The 16,719-nt window shown below is 45.0% G+C and overlaps 1 long non-coding RNA gene across 2 annotated transcripts; it reads right to left on the bottom strand.

The window, feature by feature from the left end:
- Window positions 1-2,832: 2,832 nt before the first annotated feature.
- LOC141279572 (uncharacterized) lies at window positions 2,833-7,397 on the bottom strand. 2 transcript variants are annotated; one of them, XR_012334072.1, is made up of 6 exons: window positions 6,708-7,396; window positions 6,353-6,396; window positions 6,129-6,262; window positions 4,766-4,950; window positions 3,729-3,842; window positions 2,837-3,529 (listed from the first exon to the last, which is right to left on the bottom strand). It is a non-coding gene; the product is annotated as an uncharacterized lncRNA (long non-coding RNA). The 2 variants fall into 2 exon arrangements; XR_012334071.1 differs by having other exon boundaries at window positions 2,833-3,842; window positions 6,708-7,397.
- Window positions 7,398-16,719: the final 9,322 nt, after the last annotated feature.

The following is a 16,719-nucleotide window of genomic DNA, read 5'->3' as shown; positions in this document are numbered from 1 at the left end:
TCCAAGTATTATTTTTCTTTACTGAGACCTCTTGGATTCTATGTTTTGTTTTCACAAAAGTTGCATTTCCCATCCAAGTAGACTATTTTCTCAGAGGTTAAGACTGGAGCTCAAAGACATTTAATAACAAGCTCTGTCATACAGCTAGAATGTGGCAGAGCCACACTTAAACCCATGTTCCCCAGCCTTCTGTTCCTTCCATTATAATACAGCTTGGAATACCTTTCAGCACAGTGAGTCTAAGATTTTCCTTTCCTGAACATAAAGTCGAGATCTGCCTCTCACAGCGGAAAGGAATCTCTTACAACCATTCATGGGACACCAGTATCCAGAATGAGTTTCTTATCTGGCTCTTTTTCGATTTTAGCCAACTTGAATAGACTTACCAGGGGGAACATTCTCTTTGGGGGCTTTCTTCATTTACTCATCAAACTCCTAGACCAGCTGTGGCTGCTTCAGAGCCAGCTTTTAAATCCCTTGCACGCTTTTCCATCTTTGGAACAGAAACAGCTGCCTGTACAGCTTGACCAAGGGCAAAAGTACAAACACTTCTTCCTCCTCAGTTTTCCTTGCTATTTTTAGTTTTATTCCTATTCTGGGTTTTCTTTGGCTTTATATAGCTGTTATCTGGGTCGAGTGACCCATGCCCTTGGAAGTGAATGCATCACCCGAGCCCTTTAATTAGAGACCATCAGTCTATCTTTATCCCACGCTCTCTTTTCTCGCATTGCTTCGTGGCTGAAGTGTTGGTGGTGGTTACTATTTTTCTCTCCACAGAGCCTCTCTGGTTGACTCGACTGTCGTGTCGCTGAAGCCAGTTAGGAAGAGAGGGAAAGGGGAACATGTATGAAGGCCTCTGGGGAGGACTGGTAGGCCATGGAGATTGGTCGTGTATCCGAAGATTATCCAAAGATTCAGACCACCTTAGTATACTTTTCAGCTTTTTGTCCTTACTTCTGTCAGCTACCTAGCAATATCCTAGGATGAGATATGGGGAAAAGATGGACTATTTCCCAGGTAGGTCAATAAAAGCCCTCAAAAGAGTTAAAGTAAGGACATAAAATGTTAGACCTGGAAGGAATTCTAGGTTTACCTCCAGGTCCCTCACTGTTCTCATGAGGAAGCCAAGGTCACAAAGGCAAAATCATTTTTAGCCTCCCCATCCATTTCCTAGCTGGTCTTGTCCAGCTTAACAAAACCAAAGGAGGAGAAAGAAATCTTGGGTGGCAGGATGGATTTTGAGCCATTTTGAAGTGATAGGCAAATACTGCAGGTGGAGTCTGCATCTTAGACCTGAGAGAGGAGAGAGGAACAGTCTAGAACAGGAGAACCTCTGAAAATTGATTTCACTACTACGACAAAAAGCTGTCACTCCAAGTATATATTAAACACTGCTTAGTGTTTAACCAAGCACTGTTCTAACACTGCCTCTAAAGCCTGTGTTCCCAACACTGTACTGTCTGTCTCCTAACCAGGAACCTAGTTCAAAAGAGGGAAAGTTGGACTTCCCTGGTGGCATAGTGTTTAAGAATCCGCCTGCCAATGCAGGGGACACGGGTTCGATCCCTGGTCCGGGAAGATCCCACATGCTGCGGAGCAGCTAAGCCCATGCACCACAACTACTGAGCCCACGTGCTGCAACTGCTGAAGCCTGCACGCCTAGAGCCCGTGCTCCACAACAAGAGAAGCCACCACAATGAGAAGCCTGTGCCCTGCAATGAAGTGTAGCCCCCGCTCACCACAACTAGAGAAAGGCTGCAGGCAGCAACGAAGACCCAACACAGCCAAAAAAAAAAAGTTACATACATGAAAGATGTTCGATACATAGTTACTTATAATAAGAAGTTGACAATAACCTAAACATCTAACAATTGGAGGGTGATTAACTACATAGAGTTTAAATTGGTGGAATATAATTTAGGCTATTAAAATGGTGATTGTAATGATTCCATTGGTGTGGAAAGTTGTTTGCAATACACATGAAAAACAATGCCGGAGCATATATCTCCACTGTGATTTATATACCCATGACTAGAAGACAACTTGAGAAAATGAAAAGCCAAATTATTAAAATGGGATTATGTAATTTTCTTTGGATTTTTTGGTCATACATACTTTAGTGCAATGAAAAATTTTTTGTGTCCTTAAACTTTTTAATTCTATAACCAGTAGTCTGTGGCCTAGCAAAGATTTCTGGTAAAGTTTTTGTTCCCTCCTTAATCCAAATCTAGAAGTTTTTATATTTTGTTTCACCTGTACTTTTTTTTTTTTTTTTTTTTTTTTTTCGATACGCGGGCCTCTCACTGTTGTGACCTCTCCCGTTGCGGAGCCCAGGCTCTGGACGCGCAGGCTCAGCGGCCATGGCTCATGGGCCCAGCCATTCTGCGGCATGTGGGATCTTCCCAAGCCGGTGCACGAACCCATGTCCCCTGCAACAGCAGGCGGACTCTCAACAACTGCGCCACCAGGGAAGCTCTCTTCTGTACTTTTTGTATGCATTTGATATAGGATAGGTGAGAAACAATAGAAGTAACTAATAGCTTGAATTTAGCTTGAAAGCTGCCAAATATATTGCCTATTTTTGGTAAATGTTTTTATGCAAACAAGTAAAAAAAAAACCATTCTCGGTAACTTATTAGCTCATACTGGATATCATTTTACACAGTTTATAGACTGGGCAGGAAAGCTACCTGTTCTATATCATATAGAGTAAGTCCCCTACATATGAACGAGTTCAGTTCTGAGAGCACGTTCGTAAGTCCAATTTGTTCATACGTCCAACAAAGTTAGCCTAGGTACCCAACTAACACAATTGGCTATATAGTACTGTACTGTCATAGGTTTATAATACTTTTCACACAAATAATACATAAAAAACAAACAAAAAATAAACACATTTTTAATCTTACAGTACAGTACCTTGAAAAGTACAGTCGTACAGTACAACAGCTGGCATACAGGGACTGGCATCGAGTGAACAGCAAGAAGAGTTACTGACGAGGAGGGAAAGAAGGCGGGAGATGGTAGAGCTGAAGGACCGTCAGCAATAGGAGACGGAGGGCGAGCTGCAATTTCAATCACGCCTGACTTTGATGGCACAGGTTCTGGTTCCTTTCTAGATTCGATTCTATCTACCCTCTCGAAAAGAACGATCCAATGATATCTGGGTAGTAGCTCTTTTTTTCTCACCATAGATGACACGGTAGCACTGTATTGCATTCTGAATGGCTGCTGCAACCTTCGTGTTCCATTCTACGTTCTGGTCCTGTGCCTCAAAAACTAACATTGCCTCCTCAAAAGAAGAAAATCCTCTTGCCACTTCCTGCATCATGAATCTCTTTGGCTCTTCAGTTACTTCTTCTTCCTTTTGTCTCTCTTTGTCCTTTCTCTGGGCCTCCGATTCCATTTTTTTGCTTCGATCCACTCTCTCAATTATTTTCACTTATGTTTCCATCGTTATTGCTTGGCGCTCCTTAGCAGTACCAGCGACATCACTGCTGCTTTTACACTTGCTTCTGGACATCCTGGGCTTGAAATAAAGAAGGGTACTTCTGTTCTCTATACAGTACTGTACAGTAAAGTACACAAAAGCACAACCACTTGTAGAGGATGCACGCATGTGACAATGTACGCGGGACACGTGAACTAACTTGTGTGATTGGACAGGCGAATGCACATTCGCATCTTTGAAAGTTTGCAGCTTGAAGGTTTGTATGTAGGGGACTTACTGTAGTAATAGAGGAGACATGCCCTCCTTTCCTCCCTTCCTCTGTTCACCTTCAATCCACCTTCTCTCGAGTGCAGAATCTAGTTAATCCTTTCTGAGCTGAGTATCTTCATAGCTGTTAAAAAAGAAATGGGGGCACACCCATGTTCAATGCAGCATTATTCACCATAGCAAAGAGGTGGAAGCCTAAGTGTCCATGGAGGGTGAGTCGATAAAGAAAATGTGGGGCTTCCCTGGTGGCACCGTGGATAAGATCCGCCTGCCAATGCAGGGGACACGGGTTTGAGCCCTGGTCCAGGAAGATCCCACATGCCACGGAGCAACTAAGCCCGTGTGCCACAACTACTGAGCCTGTGCTCTAGAGCTCGCGAGCCACAACTACTGAGCCTGTGCTCTAGAGCTCGCGAGCCACAACTACTGAGCCACGTGCCACAACTATTGAAGCCCACGTACCTAGAGCCCGTGCTCTGCAACGAGAAGCCACCACAATGAGAAGTCCAAGCACCACAATGAAGAGCAGCCCCAGCTCGCCACAACTAGAGAAAGCCGCGTGCAGCAACAAAGACCCAATGCAGCCAAAAATAAATAAATAAAGTTATAAAAAATGAAAGAAAGAAAATATAGGAAATATGTAATGGAACATTCAGCATGAATAAAAATTTAAAAGAAGAAAATCCTGTCATACTCTACAGCATGGATGAGCCTTGAGGACATTCTCCTAAGTGAAATAAGCCAGTCGAGAAAAGATGAATACTGCAAGGTTCCACTTACATCTAAAAGAGGTATCTAAAGGAGTCAGACTCCTAGAAACACAAAGTGGAATGTGGTTACCAGGTGCTGGGAGGGAGGGGGAAAGGGAGAGTTGTCCATTGGGTTTAGAGTTTTAGTTTTGCAAGAAGAAAAAGTTCTAAAGATCTGTACACAACAATATGCATGTAGTTAACACTACTTACTCTCAAAAATGGTTCAGATGGTAAATTTTGTTATGTGTTTTTTTAACCACATTAAAAAGAAATGGCCACTTCTACTGCCACCAACCTTTTATATGTACAGAGCAGGATCACAACTTGAACTCTGTCCCTTTCATCCTCCCAGTCTAAGTTTGGGCAGCATCGTTCATCATCCCTTTTCCTTCTGTTGACATGTTTGGGTATGTCTTTGCTTTGAGGCTCTCCAGCTGTGCCATGGTCCTGGTTTTCCATGAGCTTGAAGTTGCTCTTTCTCTAATATGGGAAGAAAATGGATGTGAAACCAGATGTGAGAGCTTTCTTCTGTAGATGCAAAGAAATGAGATGTGACTAGGAGCCATCTCCCCTCCCTAATTATCATGCCACATAAGGAAGAGTAAGTCGCACAAAGTAGCTACACAGAGTCAAGATCAGGTATGCTGAGCAGTAACGCAGCAGTACCTACCAGAGCCACTAGGTGGCTGCCGTGCTCCACACCTGACTTCCCTACTGAGTGACATTGCAGAGACCGGATACCTGGCCTCCGCACTTCATTGCTAATCACTAGCAGATCAACAGTGGGGGACAGTACAGCACTTACTTTTTCAAATGACTTATTCTCATTTTCAGCATCATTCCTACTTTGTCCTTATTTGGTTACAGGTCTTCTCCTAACCAAACTTCTTTGAAGGCTGAAGCTGCCTTGTTTCTACCGTAGGCTTATATAGTGGAGCGAGAGAGACAGACTGAAAGCACTGAGATGGGTGGGACAGAGATAAAGGGAGAAAATGGAGCCACAGAAGGAAAAAAGTTCCAAGGTCAGGGTTAGGACCCTGTGTCCAGGATTAGGGGAACAAGTAGCAAGGACAAGAAGCTGATTGAATGAGAATTCAACAGCAAGAGGAAACCCAGGGCAAGATAAGCCATTGGCGGGGCACATTGGCACACATGAGGCAGCCCTTCTGAGGTGGCATCTTTGTGTCCCATCTCAGCACTGGGACTAGGGGCTGGGTCACCCCAGGGCCAACCCACAAAGTTAGGCAAGCCACTAATGAAGCTTTGAGGACATGTTCTTCGAAGCACGGGCCAGAGTGGTGTGTCACCAAGGCTACAGAGCAGCTGGACTCAGGAGATGACCCTTGTGAGGATCCCAAAGGCTGTGACTCTGCTAATTAACCCTGGCTCGCTGTAGCACTGAGCACAACGAGGTCATTGTCTCCACTGAATTGAGTGGGGAAACTGAGGTGTGGAGTGGGGAAGCAGCTTTGCTCCATTAGTGGCACCAGGCCCTGATCAAATACCCATGAAGCTGCCCTTGAAAATCAGGAGCAAATACTTCCCAGAGGGCGGTACAGAGGAGGAGGAGGGGAGAGGGACATTTTCTTCGAGCTACTTCCACGTGGAGCAGAGCCATACAACTCGACAGTGTTATGTAAAACAACAAGGAGCCTCACCTGCTGCTTCTACAGTGGGGAATTTGAAGGCCAGAGTTGGGGGGTGAGGGCCAAGGTCGCACACTGGGTGTTGTGGCTGCACCAGGCCTGGAATCCTGAGGATCCATGCTCAGTCCTCTTGCACTACAGCCCCACTGTCAGCAGAAGAGGCAGTAACATGGAGTGTAAGAGCACTGGCTCCAGATCCAGTAGGCTGTGTTCAAATCCTGGATCCCCCAGGTTACCTGTGTGCTTCTGCGCCAGTGACTCCGTGCTTCAGTTTCTTCATCTGTAAAAAGGTAATAATGCTAGTTGCTATGTCATAGGGATGTTTGAGAATTAAGTGAGATATGTGAAGTGTTTAGAATAGTGTCTGGCATGTGGTAAGTGCTCAGTAAATACTAGCTTTTTAAAAAAATATTATTTTGATAAGGCAGGCATGACAATCCTTAGCTGCACACCTAGCCACTCAGCCACCCTACTGGCTTCAGCTCAATGCTCTCTCTGGCGAAGTTTCTCCAGTTCGCCTGGTCTCTTGGGTCTCCTGAGGGCATAGAGCACTGAAACAACAGGTGTTGGGGTCAAGAGGATGAGACATACCAGAGCCTCTGCACCACACGGTCCTTGCTCTGAGTAGGGCTCTTAGCCCAGCAGCCTCTGTGACATCATCAGACAATGCAGGTGCTGGTGAGTCAGCTCCAAGCCCCGCTCTAGACGCATCAGGAAGCATCTTGGGCAAGAAGACACAGACCAAGAAAACCACATTCCTGCCAGTCTCCTCGGGTCCTAGCTCTGGGCCTGGCAAGCCCACCCTCAGAAAGTGGTGGTGCAGTGATGACAGGAGAGCTAATTACAGTCATCACCGTGCTGGGGTAAGAATACTAGCTTGTTGGTCCAGCGCAGCTTACCTGAGTCATCCATCCTGTAGCCTGTAGCCACCTGGGCCTGGAGCTGGACCAGCAGGCTGCTGGGAGGCTGGAACACCTTCTGCCTCCTGCGCTGGCGAGTGCCAGCACTTTCTGCTTGTTCTCCCTTCAGAAAGCAAGTCAAGGCAGTTTGGCCTCAGAGACACAGCTTCAAACTGAGCGAAGAGCCTAGAGGGTCCTTGACAACATGCCAAAGGCCCCAGGACCCATCCTGGGATGAGCAGAACCAGACCTGAGGCCTCAGAGCCTTCGGAAAATCACTTCCAGGGACCAGAGATGAAACCAAAAAGTAGAAAACGGATGGGGCGGCAGCTTCCTCCTCCCTCCATGCCACCCTTTACACCACTGAGCCACTTCTGTGCTCCACTGGCCCTGGGCGGGGAGTGGGGCGGGCAGGCACTCTTGCCAAGCCCCAGCACTCCCCAGGCCAACCCCACAGATCCGCAGTGATCTGAGTCACCTCCCACTAGCTCAATCTGGGGTTTTTGCAAAGTAAAATGAGGAAGAAAATAGGAGCTATATTTCACACACACACACATTTAATTACAATAGAATCAGATAATACTTTTTCAGAAGGTATGATAAATGAGAATGAAAGTCCCCTGTTCTCTCTCTGACTCAGTGGGTGGGGGAGACAAGAAGGACATGACAGAGGAGAAAAGGTGTGGGCCCCTTCTGTGGGACCAGGAGGAAGAAGTTTACAGCCTTGAGGTGATTTCCATAGTGGGGACCATCTGTGGCACAGCTGGTGAAGGGAAACCTGAAACGGCCTAGTGAAGACACCTATGGATGGGACAGGAGTCACAGGAAGTAATGCGTGAAGGCAGTAATCCCGTGGGCCTAGGTATGCGGCTCTCCTCCAGGAAGGAGAGCTAAAAACCCCATAAAACAAAGCACTGGTCAAGAGGCCAGCTTCCCTGGGCCCTGGGGGACCTGAGGTGGGGATTGCGTCAGGCTCACTCCCCACAGCTGTGGCTATTGCTGGGCTCCTTCTCCCCAAGAAACTGGAGGCTTGGTGGTGGCGCCCCCTGCTGTGCAATCCGTGAGAATTTAAAGCCTCCGCATTTCCATTGCTACCCATTGCCCCTCAGCTTTCTAGTTTGGCAGGAAGTGAGGCTGACTGACTGTCCCCTGAGGGAAGGGAGAGGCAGGAGGGAGGGGGAAGACCTAGTTCTGACCTGGCGGCCTAGAACATGACCTCAGTCTCCTAATAACTGGCTTTCTGGTTAACCTGCCAACCTAGGGTGACTCCCAGCCCTGACCTTTTCGACACCCTTATAAAGAATATTGAGGCCTTCCCCAGAGCAAGCTTGCCATGAACACCAAGTGAAAGCTGCATGGTCTTTTCGGAACCAGCCCCAGAAATTACATAGAATCACTTCCTCTGTATTGTATTGGCTACAAGCAAGTCATGAAGGTCAACTCAAATCCAAAGACAAGGATCCCCACCTTTCAAAGAGAGAAATGTCACACAATTTGAGGACATCTTTTAAAACACTACACCTCCCTTGTCAACTTCTCTGGGATGAAAACCTTAAAGGTTAAGGATGTAAGTGAATCCTTCAATTAGAACAAAGGTATGAGAGAGAGAGGCCAACTTCCTGAAGGTAAAGGGATATGCGAAGTCTTGGAATGCAGTGGGATCATCTATGTGAGTTCAAACAGGACATCTAAGGAGCTCAAGGATAGAACTCAGGCTTGAATACCATCAACTTAGTCAAGATTCATCCAAGGCAACCTACTGAATGGGAGAGAATATTTGCAAATCATATATCTGATAAGGGATTAATATTTAAAACATATAAAGAACCTATACAACTCAATAGCAAAAAACCAAATAATCCAATTAAAAAATAGGCAATAGGGTTTCCCTGGTGGCACAGTGGTTGAGAGTCCGCCTGCCGATGCAGGGGACACGGGTTTGTGCCCCGGTCCGGGAAGATCCCACATGCCATGGAGCGGCTGGGCCCGTGAGCCATGGCCGCTGAGCCTGCGCGTCCGGAGACTGTGCTCAGCAACGCGAGAGGCCACAGTAGTGAGAGGTCCGCGTACCACAAAAAATAAATAAATAAATAAAAATAGGCAGTAGATCTGAATAGACATTTTTCCAAAGAAGACATACAGATGGCCAACAAGTACATGAAAAGATGCTCAACATCCTTAATCATCAGGGAAATGCAAATCAAAACCACAGTGAGGTATCACCTCACACCTGTCAGAATGGCCATCATCAAAAAGACAAGAAACAGCAAGTGATGGCAAGGGTGTGGAGAAAAGGGAACCCTTGTTCACTGTTGGTGGGAGTGTAAATTGGTGCAACCACTATGGAAAATATGGAAATTAGTATGGAGGTTTCTCAAAAAATAAAAACTAGGACTACTATATTATCCAGCAATTCCACTTCTGGGTATTTATCCAAAGAAAACAAACACTAATTTGAAAAGGTATATGCACCCCCATGTTCATTGCAGCATTATTTACAATAGTCAAGATATGGAGACAACCTGTGTCCATAGAGGGATGAATGGATATATTTAAAATAGAATCTTATTCAGCCATTAAAAATAATGAAATCTTGCCATTTGTGACAACATGGATGGATCTTGAGGGCCTTATGCTAAGTGAAATAAGTCAGACAGTGAAAGACAAATACCATATTATCACTCTTACATGTGGAATATAAATAAATAAAACTTAAAAAACGAAGTTCATAGACACAGAGAACAGATTGGTGGTTGCCAGAGGTGGGGCTTGGGGGATGGGAGAAACAGGTGAACTGTTTCTGTTTTGTTTTTTATTTCAAATAGAATTTTTTTTTAAAAAAAGCAGATGAGTCTCTTATTCTACATATCTCACCATAAAACAAGCACTGAACTCATGGCTCACTCACGAGCTTTTTTTTTTTTTTTTTTTTTTTTTTTTTGCAGTACACAGGCCTCTCACTGTTGTGGCCTCTCCCGTTGCGAAGCACAGGCTCCGGACGCGCAGGCTCAGCGGCCATGGCTCACGGGCCCAGCCGCTCCGTGGCATGTGGGATCTTTCCGGACCGGGGCACGAACCCGTGTCCCCTGCGTCGGCAGGCAGACTCTCAACCACTGCGCCACCAGGGAAGTCCACTCACGAGCTTTTTAAAGATCAGATGCCAAACACGACATCTATGATTTAAGAAACTGGGTCTGGAGTTGTCTACTCAAAATTAGAGTTGGAGCCAATAACAGTTTATGTCCAAAGGAAACAAAATTGAGTCAACAACTAAAAATAAAAATTGTTCCCAGAGACTTTGGCCTCAGGACGTTGGGAAAAGTAATACGTCTGGGTCAGAATAATGTACACAAAGGAATTTTCTAGCCATGATATGACATTCTTACCATTTCATAGTTCCATGTCTTTGGGGGATGGGTTACATTGTCAATTGACTTAAATTTATTTAGTACTCTTTGTGCTGTTGTGGTTATCCTGTTATATTTCCCGAATCTTGAGAAAAGTTCATACATGTTTGTGCATGTTAAAAGAAGTGTCGCTATAGCTATATATGGGGCCCCAGATGCATCAGGTCATTGTACCCTTTCCCATAAATAAATATATACATATACATATAGATAGAGAGATAGATAGATAAATACCAAACCAACACCAACCTCCACTTCTTTTTCTTTCTTTTTTAGCTTCAAACGATAGCCATTTTTTTAAATTAACAATTCAACTTGCAGTCTCAGAATACACTTCAATTTAACAAAGGTATGCAGAGAGATTTTATTCCAAGGTGTCCTCCCCAAAAAATTAAATCAGTAGCACATAGTACTGCAGCAATTATCTCCAGCAGATTTAAATTGGGGAATATACATTGACATGTCTTTTGATATTTTAAATTTTTTGTAATATTATTTTTATTATAGCTTTTTAGATAATTAAAACTATATAAAAATTAAAAACTGTAATTAAACATTTGAAATGCTAAGAGCTGTGTAGAATATACCTTAAACTCCTCCTCTCCCCATTCTATGTGTGGGTGCGTCTGCAGTGTGTGTGCACATTCCACTTCTTTTTCAAATTGAGACTTGTATCCTACACTGAAACCCACTTCTCTTGTCCAACTCAGGTTCAAATATTGTTATTTTGTTGTTCAAAACTATCTCCTCCACATAGATCCTTGATTTCCTCTGATATCTCGTTAAGTAACTTTTCTATTTCTTCTCTCTGATATGTCCAAAATTTTAATCTATATTGACTCTTCTAAAGAATTATGAATTTTTTAAAATAAATTTATTTATTTTATTTATTTATTTTTGGCTGCATTGGGTCTTTGTTGCTGTGCGCGGGTTTTCCCTAGTTGCGACGAGTGGGGGCTACTCTTTGTTGCGGTGCGCGGGCTTCTCATTGCGGTGGCTTCTCTTGCTGCGGAGCATGGGCTCTAGGAGTGTGGGCTTCAGTAGTTGTGGCACATGGACTCTAGAGCGCAGGCTCAGTAGTTGTGGTGCACGGGCTTAGTTGCTCCGCAGCATGTGGGATCTTCCCGGACCAGGGCTCGAACCCATGTCCCCTGCATTGGCAGGCGGATTCTTAACCGCTGAGTCACCAGGGAAGCCACATGAATTCTTAAGAATGAAAGAATTAGAGAATTATGAAATATTTCTTAATCCTCAGAAAAATTTGATCTATATATTTTTTCTTTTCTTCATACTATATATTTCCACCAATTCTTAGTCAATAATTATCAACTTTATCAAAACCAATGTACTTTTTTTTTTTAGATGTTGAGGGTAGGAGTTTATTAATTAATTAATTTATTTTTGCTGTGTTGGGTCTTCGTTTCTATGCGAGGGCTTTCTCTAGTTGTGGCAAGCGGGGGCCACTCTTCATCGCAGTGCGCGGGCCTCTCACTATTGCGGCCTCTCTTGTTGCGGAGCACAGGCTCCAGGCGCGCAGGTTCAGTAGTTGTGGCTCAGGGGCCTAGTTGCTCCGCAGCATGTGGGATCCTCCCAGACCAGGGCTCGAACCCGTGTCCCCTGCATTAGCAGGCAGATTCTCAACCACTGCGCCACCAGGGAAGCCCCAAACCAAAGTACTTTTAAAATTGATATATAATTGACATAACACTGTGTAAGTTTAAGCAGTAGAATGTGTTGATTTGATACATTTATATATTGCAATACAATTACCACCTTTGAGTTTGCTAACACCTCGATCACTTCACATAATTATCTAATTATCATTACTTTGCACTTTTTTTGTGGTGAGAATAATTAAGATCTAGTCTCTCAGCAATTTTGAAGTATATAATACATTATTGTTGACTATAATCATTACACTGTGCATTAGATCTCCAGAATTTTTATATCTACTAGTTGCAAGTTTGTTAAAAAATAAGGACTTAATTTGGGCATGGGAAGTGCTACCATGGGAGGGGGTAGGGGACAGCAGCTGGGGGACAGCTGTGTCAAGAACAGGAAAAGAGCAGAAGTGAGAGATGGTGGTGGAAAGTCAAGGACCAGGGAGAAAGCCCTGAGAAACGAGACCGAGCAGCCCTGGGGCTATGGGTTGAAAGAAAGAAGTGAATGAGGTGGTGGCCTGGGCAGAAGACATTCTTTCCTGCACCTTCTGGGGTGCCTGCAGGCCTGCAGTCAGGGCCCCGCCTGCCAACTGAGGAACAAGATATTTGGGGTCCCAGGCCGTGCGGGCCTCAGAGTTGCTGCCTGCTGAGCCAGAAGCAAGCAGCAGAGGCCAACAGACTGCCGTGAATGCCAGAACTGACACCACCTCTGCGGAACAGCTCACAAAGCCCAGGTTTTGGGCCCATCCTAGGCAAGTAAGACAAGCCTTTGAGAAAATTCTGATTTTTGCCCCCTCGACTGCCCAAGCCGGAAATTAGTGCCACCCAGGATCCTCAGATCTTTTGGGGAGTCCCGAAGGGGTGCTTCACACGTGTCCACAAGCCAGTCTGTCACGGGGCATCTTCCGTCAAGATCTTTGTATCTGGCTTCGGCTCCCACTGGCCAACCTCACAGACCCCTAAGCCACTTGAGGGAGCCAAAGCTGCCATGCTTCGGGCACCCCAAGAAGTTGAGTTCCCTGTCTTTGTGGGGACGATAACCCCCTCCCCAATTCAGCGCCAACATTGTCAGTGCACCCCAAAGCTGCAGTGCACGGTCCAATCTCAAAGCCCTTTGTTATCGGTTTGGTTAGCTTCTGGCTCTTAGCCCTCAAACATGAAGGCCTAATCCGAGACCAAGGGTCTGACGGGGAGGGGACACCTACCTGGTCAGCCCTCCTTCTCTCCACCGAGATCCTCCCTCTGCCCTCTTCCTCTGGCACCCCAAGGCTGTTGTTGCTTCTTAGAGCCAGGACACAAAAACAGCTCCATTTCAGAAGAAGCTGTTCTTTATGTTTCTGTATCTACAAGATTGATTTTAGTGCTTTTTCCTGAAACAAAAAACTGGGTGCCCTCAATGTATACAAGAACAGCTTTCCAATGAGAAATTGGTTTGGATTGTTCCCCTGGGCTCTGAAAATCTCAGGACTGAGTTTCAGCAGGGCACAACATTACATAATGGTAGGAGGAACAAACAAGACGAGGCACGCATTGAGTGTTGAAAGATGTGAAACCACGTGTAAGATCATGCTGATCTCTCAGAAATTCTCAGCTGTTTCATCCACCCTCTGCCACGTGGATCTTCCCCAGTGATTGGCACAGAGAAAGTGCCCAGGAAGGATTTTTTGCATAAATGAACGTTTATAGTTGGTGTAGGTATTTGAAGGCAGAACTTTGTATTGCAACCCTGGTGTGGGTTGAGGGGTCCCATTCTGGTCCCTCGAAGAAGCTACTTTGAAAGGGGTCTGGAAGACATGATTTGCCCTCCTCCTGATGAGAAGAAGTCAGACTGGTCTACGAAGTGGGAGGGGAAATTACCCAAGGGCTGGAAAGGGGAAATTCGGGGCTATGTTTAGGCTGAGAAATGAAGAGGGGAACCATGTGCACCACCAAGTACGCAGCCTGACTTTGATAACATTAGGAAAAATTTGACGCAACGTGCACTTCTATAGCTCCTCACCGTCTCATTTAATAGGTTCAAAATGGCACAGGTAAATGAGAGAACTGACGTGGAAGTGCTTGGGTTTTTGTTTGTTTGTTTGTTTTAATTAAAATAAGGGTAACTAACCTTGCAATGAACTTTACCTTTCACAAAACCCTAACCCATACAATTGTCTCATCTGACCCTACAAAAACTTCATAGAATTAGGTAAACATATATTAGTCTCACCTTCCTTTTACAGATGAGAAAAGTGAGAATTGCAGAGTCAGTAAAGGGTCTATCCAACTCAGAGCCCTGTCCTCTTTCTACTATATGTATTTTACTTTGTACTGATTGCATTACAACTTTACGAAAGGCAATTAAACAAAAAGATCTTTTTGAAAACTCCTTGTAAAACAAAGCTTTATGTATACACAAAATGTTTTTTTAGTTGTAATACAGCATATTATCAGGGCTACTGCTGGTCCATATGAAGTCTTTCTAGCAGAGTATGAGCTGTTTGTGTGGTGAACAACCTGCCCAGCAGTACATGGTGTATCTTTGGGATATGGGGGAAGGTAGTAACGGATGTGAAGTCGCAGATTCTGGGGGTTTAGTTCCAATTCTTCCCCTATTAGCTTTGCAACAGTAAACAGGTCATTTTGCCTCACTGAACTTCAGTTTCTACATCTATAAAACTTAGATATTAATTATGCTGTTACCTTTATCACAGTATTATGAGATTTAAGTGAGTTAAGATGCTACAGGAATGTTGTTTTACAGATGAGGAAAGACTTGTCCCAGTCTGTATGTATATGTATGCATATATCTATAGCTATAGATAGATATAAAAACAACTGTTTTTTGCCTTTTGAGCTTATTTTGTTTTATGGGGGAGGGGGTGCTGGGGATGTGCATATTTCCCCTTAGTATTCCAGGATAGCGGACTAGTCATCATCCACCCAGAACACATTTCCCTTTCTTCCTTCCTAAAAGGACTCAGCTTTTCTTGGATCCAGGGGTTGGCTTGTGTGTCTACCCCCCAGCATTGGAAGGTAAGGGCTCTACAGCCTCATGTCTTTTAAGGGTGTGTACTTACCCTGTGGGCAGAGCTGAATGTGCAGACCTTGCTGGCTTCAGGGCTGGGATTTTGCAAGGTGGGTCTCTGAGGATCTTTATGGTCTGGGCCTTGCTTACCCTTCATTCAACAAAAATGACACTCAGAGTTTGGGTCTGAGCTCAGAGAGGAGAAGACTGAGAAACGAGCATATCTGAGGGGGAGTCAAGAGTTTTAATTTGACCATAGATAACTTTGAGATGCTCATTAGAAATCCATGGCAAGACAGCATGAGAGCACTTAGGACCATGGGGTTCACCATTCTGTTCTCCTTACTTTTCTATATATTTGCATTTTTCCATAACAACAAAAAAGAAAACAGTTCAGCATATGAGTCTGGAACTCCAGGAAGAGCTGGAAACTTCTTACAAGACGATGTAAAGTTGGAGGTCATCTGAATACACTTAGTATTTAATCATGGGCCTGCAGGAAGACACCTAGAAGAATTAAGGAATCAAGCCCTGGGAACTCTGATATTTAAAAGTCAAGAAGATAAGAGATGGACGGACACAGAAGTGAAGAGGGTGTGTCCTGAAAGACAGGTGATGAAGGAGTCTTAAGGAGGGAATGATCAACAATATCGAATGCTCCTGACCATTTGAATAAGATGAGGACTGAGAATTGGCCATGGCCTAGGCAAGCGGAGTGATGGGGACAAAGTCCTGACTGGAAAGTATTAGAAAGACCAATGAGGGGAGGTGAGAAAGGGAGACAGGTATAGGTAACACCATGATGGGGTTTTGCTGTAAAGAGAAGTGGAGCGGTAGCCGGAAGAGGACTCTGCTTGCTTTTTGTTGCAAGATTAAGACATTACCGAATGTCTTTATGCTGATAGGAATGATCCAGTAGGGGTGGAAAAACTGACAATGAAAAGTGCTGCTACAAAAGGGAGAGAGTTAAGTGTCGGAGCAAGGTGTTTGAGTAGAAAGGAGGGAACAGCGTCCAAGCAAAAGAGAGCAGCAGGGGGCAAGCGGCTCTCTCCTTCCTTCACGGAGCTCGGGTCTGCTTGTGAGCCCTAGAGCTGCTGGGACCATTTGCGGCTGCCTGAGGATGAAGTCTGTGCTGAAGGCTGGAGACCAGAGAGATAAAAAGAACCGAAATGCTCTCATGTGGAGGGGTCCCTGGACCACTAACCTGCAGCTTGCCCTGCCCCAGGACCTGCTGTCACATGAGATGGTAAACGACCTCATTGTTTAAACGGGCTCAAGTCAGGTGGTGGTTGTTGTTTTAACTTTATTTTGTGATAATATTACTTAGAGAAAAGTTGCAATATTAGTAAAGAAAACACCCATATACTTTCCCCAGAGTCACCAATTTTTTTTTTTTTTTTTTTTGCGGTACGCGGGCCTCTCACTGTTGTGGCCTCTCCCGTTGCTGAGCACAGGCTCCGGACGCGCAGCCTCAGCGGCCATGGCTCACGGGCCCAGCCGCTCCACGGCATGTGGGATCTTCCCGGACCCGGGCACGAACCCATGTCCCCTGCATCGGCAGGCGGACTCTCAACCACTGCGCCACCAGGGAAGCCCAGAGTCACCAATTTTTAATATTGTGTGTGTGAG

This window comes from Tursiops truncatus, chromosome 9 (genome assembly GCF_011762595.2).
Source record: "Tursiops truncatus isolate mTurTru1 chromosome 9, mTurTru1.mat.Y, whole genome shotgun sequence".
Taxonomy (NCBI): domain Eukaryota; kingdom Metazoa; phylum Chordata; class Mammalia; order Artiodactyla; family Delphinidae; genus Tursiops; species Tursiops truncatus.
The sequence above is the reverse complement of the archived record's forward strand: the minus strand, read 5'-3'. Positions and strand labels throughout refer to the sequence as shown.